The sequence below is a fragment of the Pinus tabuliformis genome, chromosome 9 (assembly GCF_031772625.1).
Source record: "Pinus tabuliformis cultivar Carrire ecotype Pingquan chromosome 9, CPIR1, whole genome shotgun sequence".
NCBI classification, from domain to species: Eukaryota; Viridiplantae; Streptophyta; class Pinopsida; order Pinales; family Pinaceae; genus Pinus; species Pinus tabuliformis.
This window is the reverse complement of record NC_142307.1, coordinates 1,363,598,473-1,363,616,479: the sequence shown is the minus strand read 5'-3', so window position 1 is coordinate 1,363,616,479 and position 18,007 is coordinate 1,363,598,473.

Genomic DNA, 18,007 nt, shown 5'->3' with positions numbered 1-18,007 from the left:
AAATCCTTCGACACTTTGCTGTCTTCTTTTACCAATCCCCGATTTGAGCAACATCAGTAGGTTTTGGGACATCCGCATCTATGAACTCCTTCAACCCATTATCATCTAACACCGCCTTCATCCTGTCCTTCCATGCAATATAGTTCGAGCTGCCCTCAAGGGCATACTCCAATCTCAATCCGTTGAAAGACATTTCAACTTTGACACCAAGAAAACACTGCTGCAAATTCGAATTCCACCAGCTCAAAAAACTCAACCACTTCTGATCTAAAATTCGTGAGAACAAAGTATTTCTCATACAGAGATCGACTATATGGGCATTCACCAGATATCTCACCTTCCAAAATAAGGATGAATCCATAGGCTACCCTTCCCGATCACAGACTCTGCCTGAAGAAATAAAATGTAAACACTTTCTGAATAATAGATCTGATGATCAATACAGCACTGATATCATGTAGAACTTCTTCTACAAATCAACTCGCTCTGATACCATGTAAAAATTTTGAATAATAAACACATATTCAATGGAGATTATCCTGATCATGTACTATTGCGGAATACATACACAATGCATAAGCTCCTCTACGTTGATCATCAATATAGCAGCATCAATAACAATAAAACATCAAGAGCATTCACACATTAACACAGTATGTAACCCGGGGAAAGCATCTCACTAAAAACCCCAACTATCTGTATATTAATGATTGAGAGCATGTAACATTACATAGTACAATACTCCTCACAAGTATCCAGCACTATCTCCACCTGTTACACACAATACAGCTCAGCTCTAATCTCCAAATCTCCCCCGCTGCTTTGCCTGCCTCCACTGCACAATCCTGCAAGAGAATGAATGAGAATGGCTGATCCAAACTCCTATTTACCTTGTGAAAGTCACCCACACTGTAAATCACGTGAGAACAAGCTATATTTCACTTGGTATTGGCCCACACTATTCAGAGATCATTGGCATAACTCAATCCCATGCATGTGCACAATCTCCTGCACAACTGATAGCAATCTCAACCTCTAACACCTGTCTCCACTAAACTGTACATGCACTGAGTTAACTGATGTATTCTTCAGTTGCATTATGAGTTAATAATTAGTGAATTAATTAATAACTAATTCACACAACTCATCACTTAGTCTATTGATCAGTTAGACTAAATACAACTAGTTCAACTAAGTCAAACTGAACACAACTCCATTAACTGCTCATCTAATTCCACAGAACTCAACCACATGAGTTCTAACTGATGTCTTGCATGCAATAGCTTAACTGACCCACAAAGAAAGCGTATTTCCTTCTGACAGCTGCATGTGCCACATCTGTAGCTCAAACTAAAGTGCTCCAAGAGGATAAGATAAAGTTTATAGTCTAAATATTATTATGAGACAATAATATTTGACTTTTCTATTTTTGACTAGTAGTCTAAAAATAGACTCGGATCACTCCTGCTATGATCACTCCTGCTATAATCCAAAAATAGACTTTGCGCCATAAATTGCCTGTGGGCCCACTTAGTGAAGGCGACTCCTTTCCACTAAGCTCCATCATCTTGTTGCATTCTCAACAAGCATTTCTTGTTGCACACTTTTCAACAACAACCAATGATGAGTGTCATGCCACAACCCCATGGGGTTTTAGCCCAGTAAGTGGGGTTACTAACTTCAAACACGAATAACTCTCAAACCATGAAGAACTACATGGCATGGCATATATCAACGAAAACATTTGACAAGTAGACTCTATCTAGAAGATCCTTGACTTAGAATAGGATTATTTGTCAAGTCAAAATGCCCATGCAAGATTGGGGTAGCCCCTGGTGCTACTTGGGTTGACATCAATGACAACCACTGATCAACTATGCTTGCCCTATACCTTCTAGAATTTCCGGTATCTAGAAATCTAGGGGTAAAGAGTACAATCTTACCCATATCGGCGCTTCTGTGTAGTCCTCCTTATCCAAGTTGAAACAAGCTTCCTAGTGCCTAATGTAGAGACCTACATTGTTAAGAAAGTATGAACCCCCTTCAAAGATCCTAGCTTTATCTTCAAGTTTAGAAAAGATGACAGTGAAGAAAAATTTCGGTCCTAGTCTCAAATCCACCTCTCCCTTTTTTTGCCAATTGTACTGTATCCAATGCTCCAATTCCTTCTCCATTGGCCAAATTCCTATAAACCTACATATAAAAGGATGATCTCTCATGTGTTTCCTATTATCTTCTAGACATCTTGTAGGAATGATATATCTAGGGTTTTTAGGGGCCTTAGGGATACGTTGACCTCGTAGCCCCATTTTCCACTTATCTCCCAAAATATGCATTTGAGAGTAACCAGAGGATCCTCCTTCTGTACCAAATTTTCCTTCCCCTTGAAAATACCTACTAGCAAGAGAATTTCGGAAGGAGGGGTGACCCTGCCAAATTTGGTTTATCTGTTCACTCAAATTTGGTTTCTCTTTCTTTCTCTCTCGAGCACTTTGATGTAAAGTTGTGTGTCTTATGGAGTGCTCCATAAATATAGTGTTTTATGGGTGAATGTAATATATAGTATTGTTGTATGCTTGCAATGTGTTGTGTTGTGTGTGTGCAAATGTTTGTGTTATGTGTATGTGGATTTGTGTCAATTGAGAGAGAAAGTCGTGGCTGAGGAGAATATGCACTGTTGTTGAAGGGCCAACTTGATCAACAAATGATTCTTTCAGAGTGAGTTGGTATCTATGTCAATATTTTCTCCAATTATTTTTAAATGCATTCCTGCGTCTTTTTTCTGTTTGATTTTTTGATGAGTTGGGATTTCATATACAGGAGCTAGAGCAGGGTTTCTAGTGCTTTTGCAGCACACAATGAGGAACTTCCAACACTTTTACATCCACAAGTTTCTAGAGTTTCAACAGAAAAAGAAATATGGATAAGAAGCAAGGTTAGTATTCTTTGTTGATTGCCCTGTTCTTCTTATAGGCAAGGGTAAAGCTCTGCAGAGGTTTAGTCATTTATTTTAGAAAGGGGAAACCATATCTACTGTGTAAATTCCCTGGCCTATTTATTTTCTAGGGTTTAAACAAATCAAACCCTAACCTATCTATGCCCTTAGAGATAGGTATTTCTTTCCTTTGTTCCACGACGGGAATGGTGGGCGATCCTTACCTTCCAACTAGGGATGGAGCGCTTATTTGTTATTTCCTTAAACGAGTAATAAGATATGGAATAGTTCTTTGTTTTTTATGTAACAATCCTATAACAGGTTGGGAATAAGTGCCTTTAGCAGGCTTTAGCATGGAGATTGGATTTCTACTGGATATCCTTCCTCTACCATTTTCATGATATTCTATCGAGAAATACCTATGTAATATAGCAGTATATCCTTCCTCGGAGTAGTAGCGGGAGATCCTTCGATTTCTTGGCCTTTCCTTGACTAGAGAGGTAGGCGTAGGTTACCTGGTTACAGTTTTTGAACAAGACCCAAAGCAAGACCTAGAAGTCAAGATAACAACATAACTAGGTTAGAATAGTTACAAATAGAGAAAGATCTAGGTTACAGATAGAATAGTTCTAGCAACCTATTTATTGTTGGGTGTGGAGCCTGATTATCTTCTGTATTCAAAGGTATCACCACATTGGACCCCAGTTCGTTGCCACCCGAAAAATATTCGTTGCAGGGGGGGTCCGAGGGGGACAGCTGCGACCTTTGCGGAGGCCCCCCCTAGCGGGGGGTTTCCCCTAAAGCTAAGAATATATGTAAAATTTCCTTGTAAAATTATTGTAATTTCTAGTCAATCTGGGTCGTTCATTAGGCTGAGATCTGACGGTAGAAGTTATGTTTAATTTAGGGTTTTTTTTCCCTAGAAGGCAACCCCTCACTATATATGAGGGAATTGTATTGCATCTATGTTGATCTGTATTCTGAGTGAGAAAGAGAGAGGAGATTGAGCGCAAAGAGGGTGTTACAGCGGATCTGCTGTAGGTTATATCTCTTCAGTTTGCTAGATAATATAAAAGGAAGGACTGGTTGTTTCTCCATGGACATATCCCAAACTGGGTGAACCACGTATATCTGTGTCTCTCCTGTTTTATGTGTTTTTCCATGTCTATATTTTTGCAATATTTTATGTGTTCCATTGCTCCGTAATATATAATTTTCTAACAACTGGTATCAGAGCCGAAGGTTTTTTTTTTGGCTGACAAACTCGCAAGAGAGAAGGATTCTTGGTTCGAGTGGGAGCAATGGTGGAATATGGTAAGTTTAGGGTCAAGAAATTTAACAGCCAAAACTTCTCGCTGTGGAAGATGCAGATGGAAGATTATTTGTATCAAAAAGATCTGTACCTACCATTGGGCAGAAAAACAAAGATGCCAACGGGTATGACAGATGAAGAGTGGAACCTTCTCGATAGAAAGGCCCTCGGAACAGTATGGTTGTGCCTCACAGCGTCGGTCGCCTTCAACATTTCGAAGGAAACAACGATGGAGGGTTTGATTAAGGCGTTGGCAAAACTATATGAAAAACCCTTGGCCTCAAATAAAGTATTTCTTATGAAGCGTTTATTTAATATGAAGATGTCGGAAGGTGGATCTGTTGCAGACCATTTAAATGATTTTAATACTGTTACAAGTCAGTTACGTTTTGTAGGGGTAAACTTTGATGATGAAGTTAGAGCTTTGTTATTCTTGTGCTCATTGCCAAAAAGTTGGAATGGTTTAGTAATGGCCATTAGTAACTCTGTTTCTGGATCTAGTACTTTAAAGTTTGATAATGTTGTTGGTGCTATCCTTAGCGAGGAAATGCGACAAAAAAGCTCCGGTGAGACATCGGGTAATGCTTTGAGTGTAGAATCTAGGGGAAGAAAAATGGAAAGAGGAAAGAGCTCAAGATATCACAGTGAATCAAGGAAAGGCAGATCCAAGTCCAGATCGGGGATAGTCTGCTAGAAATGTGGAAAGAAAGGACACCTAAAGAAATATTGTAGATCTTGGAAGGGAAAAGAAGGAGATGCACAGCAAGAAAATAATCATGAAGCAAATGTGACAGGTGAGGTGTTACAAGATGCTTTGATTCTTTCTTTTGAAAATATTACTGATTCCTGGGTGGTAGATTTAGGGGCCTCATTCCATGCCACACCTGATAATAAATACTTTCATGACTATGTTCAAGGAGATTTTGGACAAGTCCATTTGGGTGATGATAAACCCTGTAAAATTGTTGGAATGGGTAAGGTTCTTGTAAAACAACAGAATGGAAACCAATGGCTACTAAAGGAGGTAAGGCATGTTCCAGATCTAAAGAAAAATATTATTTCAACAGGGCAGTTAGGCGATGAAGGTTGTGTGACAACTTTCACAGGTAAATCTTGGAAGGTCACCAAAGAAGCCCTGGTAATAGCAAAAGGTGAAAAGGTTGGTACATTGTATTTATGCAATGGTATTTCTAACTCTGTTAATGCTTTAACTTCCAAAGGAGCAGATGCAGCATTATGGCATCATAGGCTCGGACACATGAGTGAGAAGGGGATGAAGATTTTTCACTCAAGGAATTTGTTATCGGGTTTGAAGAATGTTGATTTGGACTTCTGTGATAATTGCATTTATGGAAAACAAAAGAGAGTCAGATTTCTTAGAGTTGGTGTTATAGACATTTTTGTGCCCTACAACCCCAAGCATGAAATGTGCATAAACCAAAGGCTCCTAAGTCCCTAAAAGTGTTGTTCTAACCCCTAAAGGAACAAGGTCAACAGATTACAGCTTCTCCCAGAAGTTCTCCATGAGAAACTACTCAGAATTGGTCAAAACAGGATCATTGCAGCTGCTCCACTGGCTAAGTGCGTTGCATCTCACCTAAATACACTGTGAGGGTGCGTTGCATTTCAAAAGTCCCTTGTGTGGGGTGCGATGGGTGAGAAATTACAAATGGCAGTGTCATTCCGCGAGGTGGAGAGGCAATGGAAGCTTCCAGAATCTTCTCCTGTGACACTTGCCTCATTGAATTCGACCAAGGATGAGTAAGAGGCCCTCAATCTCCAAGTGGAAGCAAGAACTATCAGAGAGAAGACACTAATAAAATCACAAGATGACTCATCCCCCTTACAGATATCTATATATGGATCCCTCATCCCAGAGATCCAGAGGCTGGAATTTTGCATATTGTAAGGAATTGTTGTTGGTTTCTAGAGACAAACATCAGATTGTTGGGTGATCTAAGCTTTGTTTGAGGTGAAGAGGGGCTTCTTTGCTGGGAGGTTGATGCTGGGTCAGAACAACTGGTTGTAACTCCTCCTGGATCTTTTCTTCTTTATCAATAAAAGCTATTTGAGTTTTCCTCCATGCTTTTGTATCATTGATGCTTGTTACGTTTGTATGGTCAATTTACATCTGATCCTAGATTGTTTATGATTATAGATCCATGCCTTTGTATATTGATATGCTTCTGTGATCTTACAGATACTTTGTGAAGCTGGGCGTGCAAGGGAGCAGATAGCTGAGGACTATCAAAGAAGAGAGGGATCGAATCGAAGGATTAGCGCAAGACAGAGGTTAGTCTTCCTGTTCCTCTCTATCTATAATTCATAAAGGAAAAACAAAAGTAGTTTTTCTCTATTTGTTTCTAAGGCAGCTGTCACACCTTAGTGGGATAGAGCAGTTCTAAATAGACACTTTTTCCTGTAACAAAATGGCGACTCCGCTGGGGAACTAATTATTTTGTTTGTTTATCATTCTTTGTTGTTTGTTTCATAAACTTACAAGTAGCATTCGAACTGCATTTGCCATAACAAATGCAAAGTAGATAACTGCTACTTCAATCCATCTACCGGATCTGTTTATGATTTAAACAACTGATTCACAAACTATCTGATTGCCCTTGTGATAGCTCTTATATCCTCCTTAGATCTACCCCTGATTGTTGCATTACTGATTACTTTTTACTCAGCCAAAACCCAAGAACTGAACTGCAAACTGTGACCCGGAACCCGAACAGAGTCTCGTTTCTGGCCCAGCGCAGGTACTGTTTAGAGATTCTGAATTTCAGCACACTTCCCGAGTGGACAACCTGCGCTGCATTTCAGATTCTATGTGTTACAGGTGCGCTGATCAGACTAGCTCTGTGTAGCTGTGGCTTCTGTGATTCATTCTTTCCAGTTCTATTCCTTAATCTTGCTGCATGTGATCAGTATATGTCTGTTTGAAACCCCTTTTCCTTGCTGTTATTCTGCCTCCTTTGTACAAAAGAACTGTAGATGTTTTTGTGTGTTTGTTGAGTCATTTACAGTTCTCCTTTGCAAAAGTAGCATAGTCATACTGTCGTCCTTCGATTTGAATCTGTCGCAAGTGTCAATTTCGATCGTAGGAAAAAGTTTGATTGCCGTTGATGGTCGATTATCCTGTTACTATTGCTTTTGGGTCTGAATTTGTAATTTTCTAGTGTCAAGAACAAGTATTCAGTTCAAAATCGTAAGGTGTTGTAATCGTCTCCATTTTTTGATTTCGAAAAGAAGCTTGTTGATATTTGTCGCTTGAAAAGAAATTCAGATTTGTGCATCAACTTTCTTTTTAGCATCCATATACTAAGAAAGTCGAAAACAAATACATGCATGTGCATTTGCATATAGACAGTCTAATTGGATTGATTTAGGAAAGTGCATTTAGAGTGTGCTCTTTGCTCTTTGTGAAAAGATTATGTCTTTCTTTTCCCTAGTAGCTAGGATTTTCATTGCATAAAAGAGATAAAAAGTTTGTTTATCATCTTAAATTGCATTTTAGGAATTACATCTACATCTCGTGGTGAACCTGAAAGGAAAACTCCATAAACAAGATCAACTTAAAATAAATTCAATGAATGTAACAACGCTTTGGAACTTAACGCATAACATTTAGAAGTCTAGGCTAGAGACGTATTCCAGCGTCGTAAAGCCTGGTAACTATTGTTCTCACTGATGGTTGGGTGATTCCTCCACTTTGAGACGATAAGTGCCAGTACGGACTTGTGCTCCCACGTACCGTCGAGTATATTTTGGGAGACCCCAATAGGCTTAATCCTTTATCCATAGGAAGCCGTGTCTGCCGCCCTATCGATCGCAATGCACTGAACACAGCATTCGGGAAGATTGACTGCCATACCCTAAAAAGTATTCTGCAGTTTTGCGATTGGTTTGGTACTCCCTCTACCTAGACTTCCAGAGCAGTCCCTTTCGTTCCTTTTCAGACTCCTTAACGGAAAAGGTCCATCTGAGCACTTGTCACTTCAGGCTCATTAAAGACTAGAGTCATCTTTTTTTTTTCTCGACTCTTAAAAATTGAAAAAACAAGTTGTGTCAAAGCGTCTAAAATTCATTTAATTCGGAAACATACTTCCCCTTTATTTCAGTTGAAACCCCGTCGTTTACGGAGGCTTACGAGTCAACCGTCTTTGTCTCTGGAATCGAAGCCAGTACGGACAAAGCGAACTCGTTTAACTGGTTCCAAATCTCCTATTAAAGTTAGAACAAGTGTTCCAACGACATCAGAGACTCTGATTACTCCAAACATTACTAGAATCCCTGCCTCTACAGAAGAAGTTCAGCAGCCACAAAAGGACAATGATACGGATCCTAGTCTGAGAGTAAACACTTGTGTTACCGAACCAGTTCCATCTACAATCGGTTCGGAGAGTCTTTCTCTTCAAACATCTGTCGCTGCCGATTTCACACCTTCTTCGGCACAAGAATGATTCTACGAACCTGACGGTCTTCCCCTTCCACCTGGTCTGATTTCCATAGAAGAAATTGTAGAAGATCCTCCAACAAGTACTCCAACGCAATTTGGAGTCGGGGTCACTCTATATCCTTCTTCATCAGAAGTTATTCTACCACCAGCGGAAGCTCCTGTAGAATCGCTAGGTAATCTTTTGGATAGACTACAAATGTCTGAACAACCGTCAACATCTAGGACTGCGTTGTCTGACACAACGACGGTAGAACTCCCTGCTACCACTCCGACAATGTTCACCGGTATACCATCTGTCTCGACTAGCTCTCAACCGCTAGAAGGAGTCCACTCAGGGGCTATTTCGACAGTATGGTCTGTTCCTGTTTGTTCATCCGGAATAATATCCAGAAACTCTTATGTTGAGTCTCAACATTGATCCATTCGGAGGTCAATTTGGGCAGTCCGGCCCCCAAGGGAAAACAATTCCCTTGAGTTCTGGATTACCACCGTATGGTGGGCAGTATACCCTTTCATTATCCTCTCCGGGAGGATATCCATACAGGAGTTCACAACCACATTCAGGCTATACTGGAATTAACTCAAGCGGTTGGGTACCTATACTACCTCAACAACCAAGAGTTGTATACTCGATGCAACAATGCTTACCTGTGTCAAATATCCCAACTACGCCAGCTATTGTGACGGGGTCGCAAGTTCAAGCGCTGCCTGTTGTATGCCAACCTCAGGTTTCTCAGGTTGTAATGCAACAGCCCCTTGACCCTGCGACTCAACCACAATCACCGACCGGTGGAACGACAAAGGTTCAGATGAGTACAATTACTCCTCATCTTGGTCAAACTGTTAGTATCGGGAAACAGCACATGGCTTCACAACCATGGCTGGTGCAATACCAACAACCGCAATTCCAACAAGTATACCAAGGTTCTGAGCAACAAATATTTGCTAATAGTGGACAGCCGTACATTCAAAACGGTCAAAATCAACCATTTTACAATGGTCATGCCCACCAACCTTACCAAACATACCAGCATCAAATGCATTATGCCGGTATGCAAAGACCAACTACTCAGGAAATCCCATCTTATCCTGGGTATGCTTCACCTAACCTGAATCAACAGTTACCCTTTGTGGAAACTTTGGAGTTACTTGATTTAAACCGGTTAACAAACGATCCAATCGCTTACGCCCCTTGGTGGCCAGTGATTCCGCATAAACTTCCATCAGATATTCCTAAATTTAATGGAAATCCGGGTGAAGATCCATCGAATCATGTGATGACCTTTCAACTATGGTGTTCATCAAACACCCTAAATGATGATTCGATAAGACTTCGCCTCTTTTAGAGGACGTTAACGGGTCCGGTGGGAAAATGGTACATCAAATTGCCTAGAGCTTCGTTCGACAACTTCAGTACCTTAGCCACAACCTTTTTAACCCATTTTCAGTTACCAATAAGGTACGAAACGGGAACAGAACTTCTTACCAACTTCAAGCAGACAACGGCCACTCACATATTTGATCATATACATGAGTGGCGACGTCATCGTATAATGGTAAAAACATATGTCCCCAATCAGCTCTTAGCTGAATGGTTTATCAAGTCATTACTGCCTTCCATCACGGAAGATGTGGCAAAGGGGGGAGTCATAACAGAAGAGCAAGTTATCGCTTGTGCGCAATATCTGGACTTGATTTACACTCAGTCTGGCACGCTCTAAGATAAAATACCTGACGCCCCTAGACCGGAATTCTCAATTCCTCCCCCTCCTAAATTGAACAATGACTCTCATGCCGGCGATGGTGTGATTGGCACAACAGACACGAAATCGACAAAGGCTACATCCAAAAAGGCCCGTAAGATTTCAAGTCAAAATGCAAAAGATGAACTTCTTTCTTCGGAAGTAAATGTCGTATCGACAGATAAAGGCAAAGAAACCAAACAACCAGGAAGCAAGAAGAAAGGCAAAGGGAAGAAGAAGAAACAGGAGGAATCATCACCTGAAAAATCTTCTTCAAACCCTCCTGGAGATAGGAAACCAAAAAATCCATGCTTCATATGCGATGAGGATCATTGGACCGCAAATTGTCCACACAGAGCTGAGCTTAAGAAATTCTTGAAGAATTCAAAAACCTCCACAGTGTTAACTGATCCATTTCCCAATCCAGGAACAAATCTGGTTGAAAGTGGAAATGATTCCCCGTCTCAAGTGCTAATGTTATTGGTTTCAAAACAGCAAAATGATGCTTTGATATCGACAAGGAACAAAGATTATGGGAATCCATAGCTGTCGAACAACAAGGATAAAGATCAACCTAATAGTTCGACAACAACTTCGACAGAAGTTGCGCCACCTACCATTCCCGAATTGACGATAAAACTGCCAAAGGGAGTAGTACACAAGTCGACATTTAATCCTCGCGCTAGAGTGGCACAACATTATAATATAGTGGAAGATTTGGCCCAATCGCCATCCGCTATGTCGACTCTTGATGTACTACAGAATTTCCCATCCCAAAGGCAGGCTTTATTATCAGCCATTGGTGGGATAGACCCAAAGGATTCCAATCTTGTATCCTTCGACCATAAAGGATACGATCCTCAATTACCAGCTCAACTAGCTTTCCTTGTTCAAGTGAAAGCCCTCGACAAAACTATTCATCGAACAATTATTGATGAGGGGGCATCTACATGCATTATGTCGATGAGTTGCTGGAAAACTTTAGGATCTCCAACCTTGTCGCGATCTTCGACGACATTAAAAGCATTAGACGGAAGTACATATACCCCATATGGTATTCTAAGTAACTTGAAAGTTGAACTAGGAGGGAAAACGGTAGAAATAGATGTTGAAGTAATCGATGGAAATCTTGATTACAACATCCTACTAGGAAGGCCATGGATATATGCTATGGCGGTTGTTGTGTCGACCTATTTTAGGAAGATTGCATTTCCCTTTCAAGGAGGGATTACAATCGTCGATCAACAAAACTTCCTCCCCAATGGTTCTCAAGTTACAGGAAGCATTCCCATGATCCATGGAAGCCCCCATTCGCTTCAAAATATCGGAGTAGGCCTATTAAAAGATCCTATACTAATGGGAACTTTCGCCCTTCCACCTCCAATCAACCTGGCGGAAGTAGCGTCGATAGGAACCTGCAACATGATATCTTCTAAAAAGATCTCAAAAAACGATATCGACATGGATCATGCAATGGTTTTGCCCCCAAGCCCAACGGAAATATTGTAGCAATCGATGTTCCTAGCATGGGAGACAAACCCAAATCAACGCTCATCGAGCGTTTGGATACATAGGTCTAAAGAATATGGTACCCCTTCAGATCCTTGGTCGCAAGTGCATGTCACCGACGAAGGAATTGTCCAATCAATGGTAATTGAAGGAGCACCATGGAATGATTCCCACCATCATTCCCTTCTCCCGGATTGTGGAGAAGAAACTCAAGATGAACTTTATCACCCTTCAGTCTTTGATTTCCTATCAAATACTGTAAACACGGTGGATTCCGAGCGAGACTTGTCCAACATTGAAGAGACTATCGCCATAAATATCTCGACCAAAACAGATGTTGTAGAGAATATTTATGTTGGCAAATGTTGTTCTCCTTCAGACCTGGAAATATATAATGCTCTTTTTCGCGAATTCAGAGATGTCTTTGCTTGTTCATATAGTGAAATGCCAGGCATTGACTCGAGTATAGTTGAACACGAAATTAAGATGTATCCAGATGTCAAACCAGTACGACAACGGCTACGGCAGGTGCACCCCAAGAAAGTCGCTGCCATTAAGGTAGAAGTTGAAAAACTTCTCCATGCTGGTTTCATCTACCCGGTTCCTCTAACCGATTGGGTATCGAATATTGTCCCTGTTATGAAAAAACAAGGAACAATTAGAGTGTGCGTCGATTATAGGGATGTAAATCAAGCTTGTCCAAAAGACAACTACCCTACACCCTTCATTGACTAGATAATTGATGAATGCGTCGGATGTGAAATCTTTTCATTCATGGATGGATTCTCTGGGTATAATCAAATAAATATCCGCCCACAGGACCAGTCAAAGACTGCATTTATTTGTCCGTGGGGCACATTCGCATATCGAAAATTACCCTTTGGTTTAAAGAACGCAGGGGCAACGTTTCAGAGGGCAATGAATTATGCCTTCCATGACATCAAAAACATCGTTCAACCATACCTCGATGACCTTCCAGCTCATTCGCGAAAGCAGACTGATCATCCGCAGCATTTAAGAGCGATATTTCTACGTTGCTGACACTACAAGATACGACTCAATCCACACAAATGTGTATTTTGCGTCAGTTCTGGTCGTTGACTTAGCTTTGTAGTCTCAAAGGAAGGGATTCGTCTCGACTCATGTAAGGTCCAGGCAATCATAAATTTGCCTTCACCTTCAAATTTTCTTCAAATTCAGAAACTCCAAGGGAAAGCAAACTTTCTGAGGAGGTTCATTCCAAATTACGCCGAACTTGCTAAAGGTTATACACGTCTTTTGAAGAAGGAAGTGCCCTTTGTCTGGGATCAGGTTGCGCAAGCTTCCTTTGATGCTTTAAAAGAATCACTAATGAAAGCATCATTAATGTACGCTCCTGATTATCAAAAAGATTTTAACATGTATCTGACTGTAGCGGATACGACCATCGCAATGGTTTTAGTTCAAGAAGTCGATGGAATTGAACATCCTATATATTATTTAAGTAAAAACTTAAATGATACAGAAAGCAAATATTCTTACATTGAAAAGCTAGCACTTGCAGTTGTTCAAGCGATACAGAGATTTCGACACTATGTCCTCTTTCGGAAAACTACCATTCTGTCAGATTGCAACCCCATGACTTATATATTGTCGCGACAGTTGCTGGGGGGCAAATATTCAAAATGGATAGCAATCCTACAAGAGTTTGATATGGAATTTGTAAAATCCAAGTCAAAGAAAGCTCTAGTTTTCGCAGAATTATTGTGCGATCTCCCATCATCGTCCAACGATGACACATCCGAAGAAACAATCGTGGACGAAAATTTGTTTCTGATATCTGCAAGAAATGAGTGGTATGGGGATATAATCATTTATCTCCAAACCCAAAAATATAGGCAAAACACCTCCCACTCTGAACAAAAACGTATTCGATACCAAGCAAAAGACTACATGATCGTCGGTGATACACTTTACCATCGTGGTATCGATACAGTTCTGAGAAGGTGCCTCACCCATGAGGAGGCCGAAAAAGTCCTGAATGATTTTCATTCAGGAACGTGTGGGGGGCATCAATCTGGATATGCTACAGCGCAAAAAATCTTACGAGCAGGATACTTCTGGCCAACAATTTTCAAAGATTGCATAACCGCAGTCAGAAGTTGCCATGCTTGTCAAATTTTCGATAGCAAAACCAGAAGACCACTCGCACCTCTGCAGCCAATAGTGGCTGTTGGGCCATTCGCCAAATGGGGCATCGATTTCATGACATGTAACCCCACCTCGACCGGGGGGGCATGGGTACATCATAGTCGCAGTTGACTATTTTACCAAATGGGCCGAGGTGATGCCTACATTAGATAATACTGGTGAAACAGCTGCCCTCTTCTTTTTCAATCATGTAGTCGCCAGATTCAGCGTACCACAGGCTATAGTCACAGATCATGGATCGCATTTTCGCAATCACATGATGGTCGAATTAGCTGCCAAACTAGGGTTGTCTCATGACAGCTCTACTCCATATTATCCACAAGCCAACAGACAAGTTGAAGCAATCAACAAGGTCCTAAAGCGCATGCTGCAAAGGATGATTGGAGTTCACAAAAGAAGATGGCACCTAATCCTGTACTCAGCTTTGTGGGCTTACCGAACATCGATAAGGAATACAACCGGGTTTACACCTTTCCAACTGGTATATGGCCTGGAAGCAGTCTTACCAATCTAGTGAGAAATCTCATCTCTCAAACTCGCAATTGATCTCCTCCCCGGAACTTCAGAAAAAGAAGCTCATTTCTTGGAATTAATCCAATTGGATGAAACCCATCGTGATGCCGCTTTGGCTAACGAAGCCCATAAGAAACGAGTCAAGGCACAGTTCGACAAAAATGTCAAACCCCGTATCTTCTCAGAAGGTGACTTGGTCTTGCTTTACGACCAAGAATCCAATAAACTGGGAGCAGGTAAATTTAAGTCTTTATGGATGGGCCCCTATATTGTTAAACGAGTGTTAGCAAAAGGAGCCTACGAGTTAATGGATTATGACGGAATTCCACTGGCGCAACCTCGTAATGGGTTGTACCTCAAGCGTTACTATGCGTAATGGTAACCTGTATGCTTTTGTTATGTTTTTGTTTTCGCTAAAGTGTTTATTTTGGTCAAGTAATCCACTTTTAACATTTATTGCAGATGTCGAACCTATTGGAGTCATGTGTTGGATATGCCGACGGAGCAAGTCGTAGTTCGCGGAACCTATCTTCCGCAGCCTGGGCTATTTTTGATCCAAGCGACGAGTTAGTAAGTTTCAGAGGGGTATGTATTGGTCGATCAACAAATAACATCGCTGAATATAGCGCGTTGATAGAACTTCTCTCTGATGCCATCACACATGGTATACGCCGACTAATTGTCAGGCTAGACTCACAACTCGTAATACTACAACTCAATGGTATATATTCCGTCCGAAACCCAGCTATTTATCGCATGTTCCTAAGGGTTAAGATTTTGGAAAGACAATTTGATTTTATTCAATATCAACACATTTCCAGAAACTTAAACACATTAACTGACTCATTAGCAAATTATGTGTTAGATAGACATTTGCAACATTTATAAAAAGAAACATATCATCAATGTTTGCATTTGGATCATGTAACTTAACCAAAATAAAACTCCGAAAATAAAAAATATATATAACTGTTTATGGTTTACACATAATGTTCTGTAACCAAGACAAAATCGGTCAAATGGCCAAAAAACTCAAAATGCTAGGGGGCACCCTAGTCTAATGATGCTCGTGATAGCAAGTCACAGCCTGTGCAATCATGCATAAGAGACGAGTCCATCGTCTGGGCACACCAGTAGTATGCCGCTGTAACCTCAAAGGTAGCTCGTTAGTCCTCACATCTGGAATACCAAGAGTGAGGCCCTCAACCTGCTCCTGTAATGTTGTGAGAGTCTCGGCCACATCGAGGTCACGAAGGATAGCCCTTCCGACGGCCTCTCCTGCTGGGGTAGCAGCTGGTACTCTCAGGCGAACTACTGGACGAACAGGACCAACATCTGCATGTACACATGAGTTTGATTAAAGTCTTGATAGAATAAAGCACAAGGACATTATAAACGAAAAACGATAAACAGGAATATGGTCAAAGATTTTACCAATGGCGCCCCACTGTTCGCCATCCGGCAGTACTAAATCTGGATCACCCCGGAAGTCCATGCCAGCGTACGGATACTCGGAATAAACCATCTCCTAACGATCAAACCACCTGAAGAAGGTATCAGAAAATGAAATCTGAGACTGGCTAGCATGCCTAGACATATGTTCAACCCATCTCTGCATACGTGGTTCAATAGGAGAAGGTAAATCGAGTGCAATGTACTGCGGCTGCATCAGTGGTATCTTCTCCAAGGCAAAGGTGGTCAAAATAGAACCGTACCCAAAGTTCTTCAACCTCCCGCTCTTTATCTTGGTCAACTTTTCTTTCATCACAAGAAGTTCTGCGTCGCACCAGTTGAACACCTTCGGTTGGAGGCATTCCAAGTCATACTGCATGTAAGATCGGTTGGCTACATGAAGAGCTGCACCACCGGCCATCCTACCAAAAGTAAATAGAATAGTCCTGAGGGACCTGTCAGTGACATCACGGATGATGATCTTGCCGTCTTTACTCGGATGAGATCCTTCTCTGCAGTACCGGCGAACATAATCTCTCACAGAGTCGCCTCCCCGGGCCGAACCTGATAAAGAGATGGGGGCACCCCACCTCGACAAGCCAGTCAAGAAATAGATGTCTACTACAGTCAAGGGGATAGATTTGCCCCTGATCTGGAAAACCTGGTTGGTAGGATCCCAAGCATCGAGTAAATACTACAGTAATTTGATCTGTTGTCTCATGCTAGAAATGCGGAAAAACTTCAGCAAGCCACAGTTCCGCAGTGCGTTTACTGTAACTGGATCATGTAGGGCAAGCATGTCTTCTTCTTCATGCTCACGTTCTCGCCATGTAATAGTCATCTTACTCCAAAGATCTCTGAAAAACAAACAAGAGAAGAGTTAGATCCTGATTTTCGTAAGGAACAGGCAAAATTTCCATCAAAAATTGTGCACAGAATTCCTTCTCTGCGCCCATCGCACCTATAGCAGTGCTCTGGGTGCGTTGCATGTCAGATGCCCTTCAGACTGGCCAACATTCAATGCACCTTTCGATACACAAAGGGTGCGCTAAAAGCAGAACGAGTTTTTCAAACCCCAGGGGCTCAGAAAAACTAGGAATCAAACTCAAAATGCAAAATGGAAACCATGAAATGAAAGAGCTCAGGTTTAGCTCCTACCTGGTCCAAACAGCGCCGAGAAGCGTCCACAGAATCTCCCGAAATCAGCTGATGAAAATCAAAGGGGGAAAACACCTCCAAAGCTCCAACAAACCAAAGTTCAAATGAAATGGTAAAATGAGAGGTAAAAACGCTTTTTCATTACTTTTTATTTACGTAGTTCAAAGTAAAATATTAGTGTTCTAACTCGTTTTCAAGCATATATTGTTCATTTCTGACTAGTTTGATGAAGCAGTTAAAGATACAGTACAATCTTTGAAAGAACAGAGCTATTTATGGTAAAATCAAAATGGGACCATTTAATCAAGCAGTTTTAGCACATAGTTCAAGCTCGTTAAAAAATAAACATAAGACATGAGCAAATGTTTCCCCCCACGTTTAAGCTCGTTAAAAAATGAACTATTCCCCGGTAAATAACCATCATGAATGTAGTACTTTAGCCGTTAAAGCCTTGGTCGTGTTTGCACCATCACCTCCACTTTTTCATTGGCCGATCATTCACCTCCATTTGATTGTTTACCCATTTTGAGGAACATCTGCGAAGAGTGATTTCACTAGCCATCCTTGTGACACTACCGTGATTGGAAAATTCCAAACCTTACCTGGAATCAGCTGCTACCCGTTTTATCACTTGTTCCTCAAAAGACGAGTCTCCTTTAAGCTCTTTTCAACTGACTCGTAAAATATGAAAATATTTCTGAGCCATTGGCCTCTCCAGCTCGTTAAAGGGACAGGAA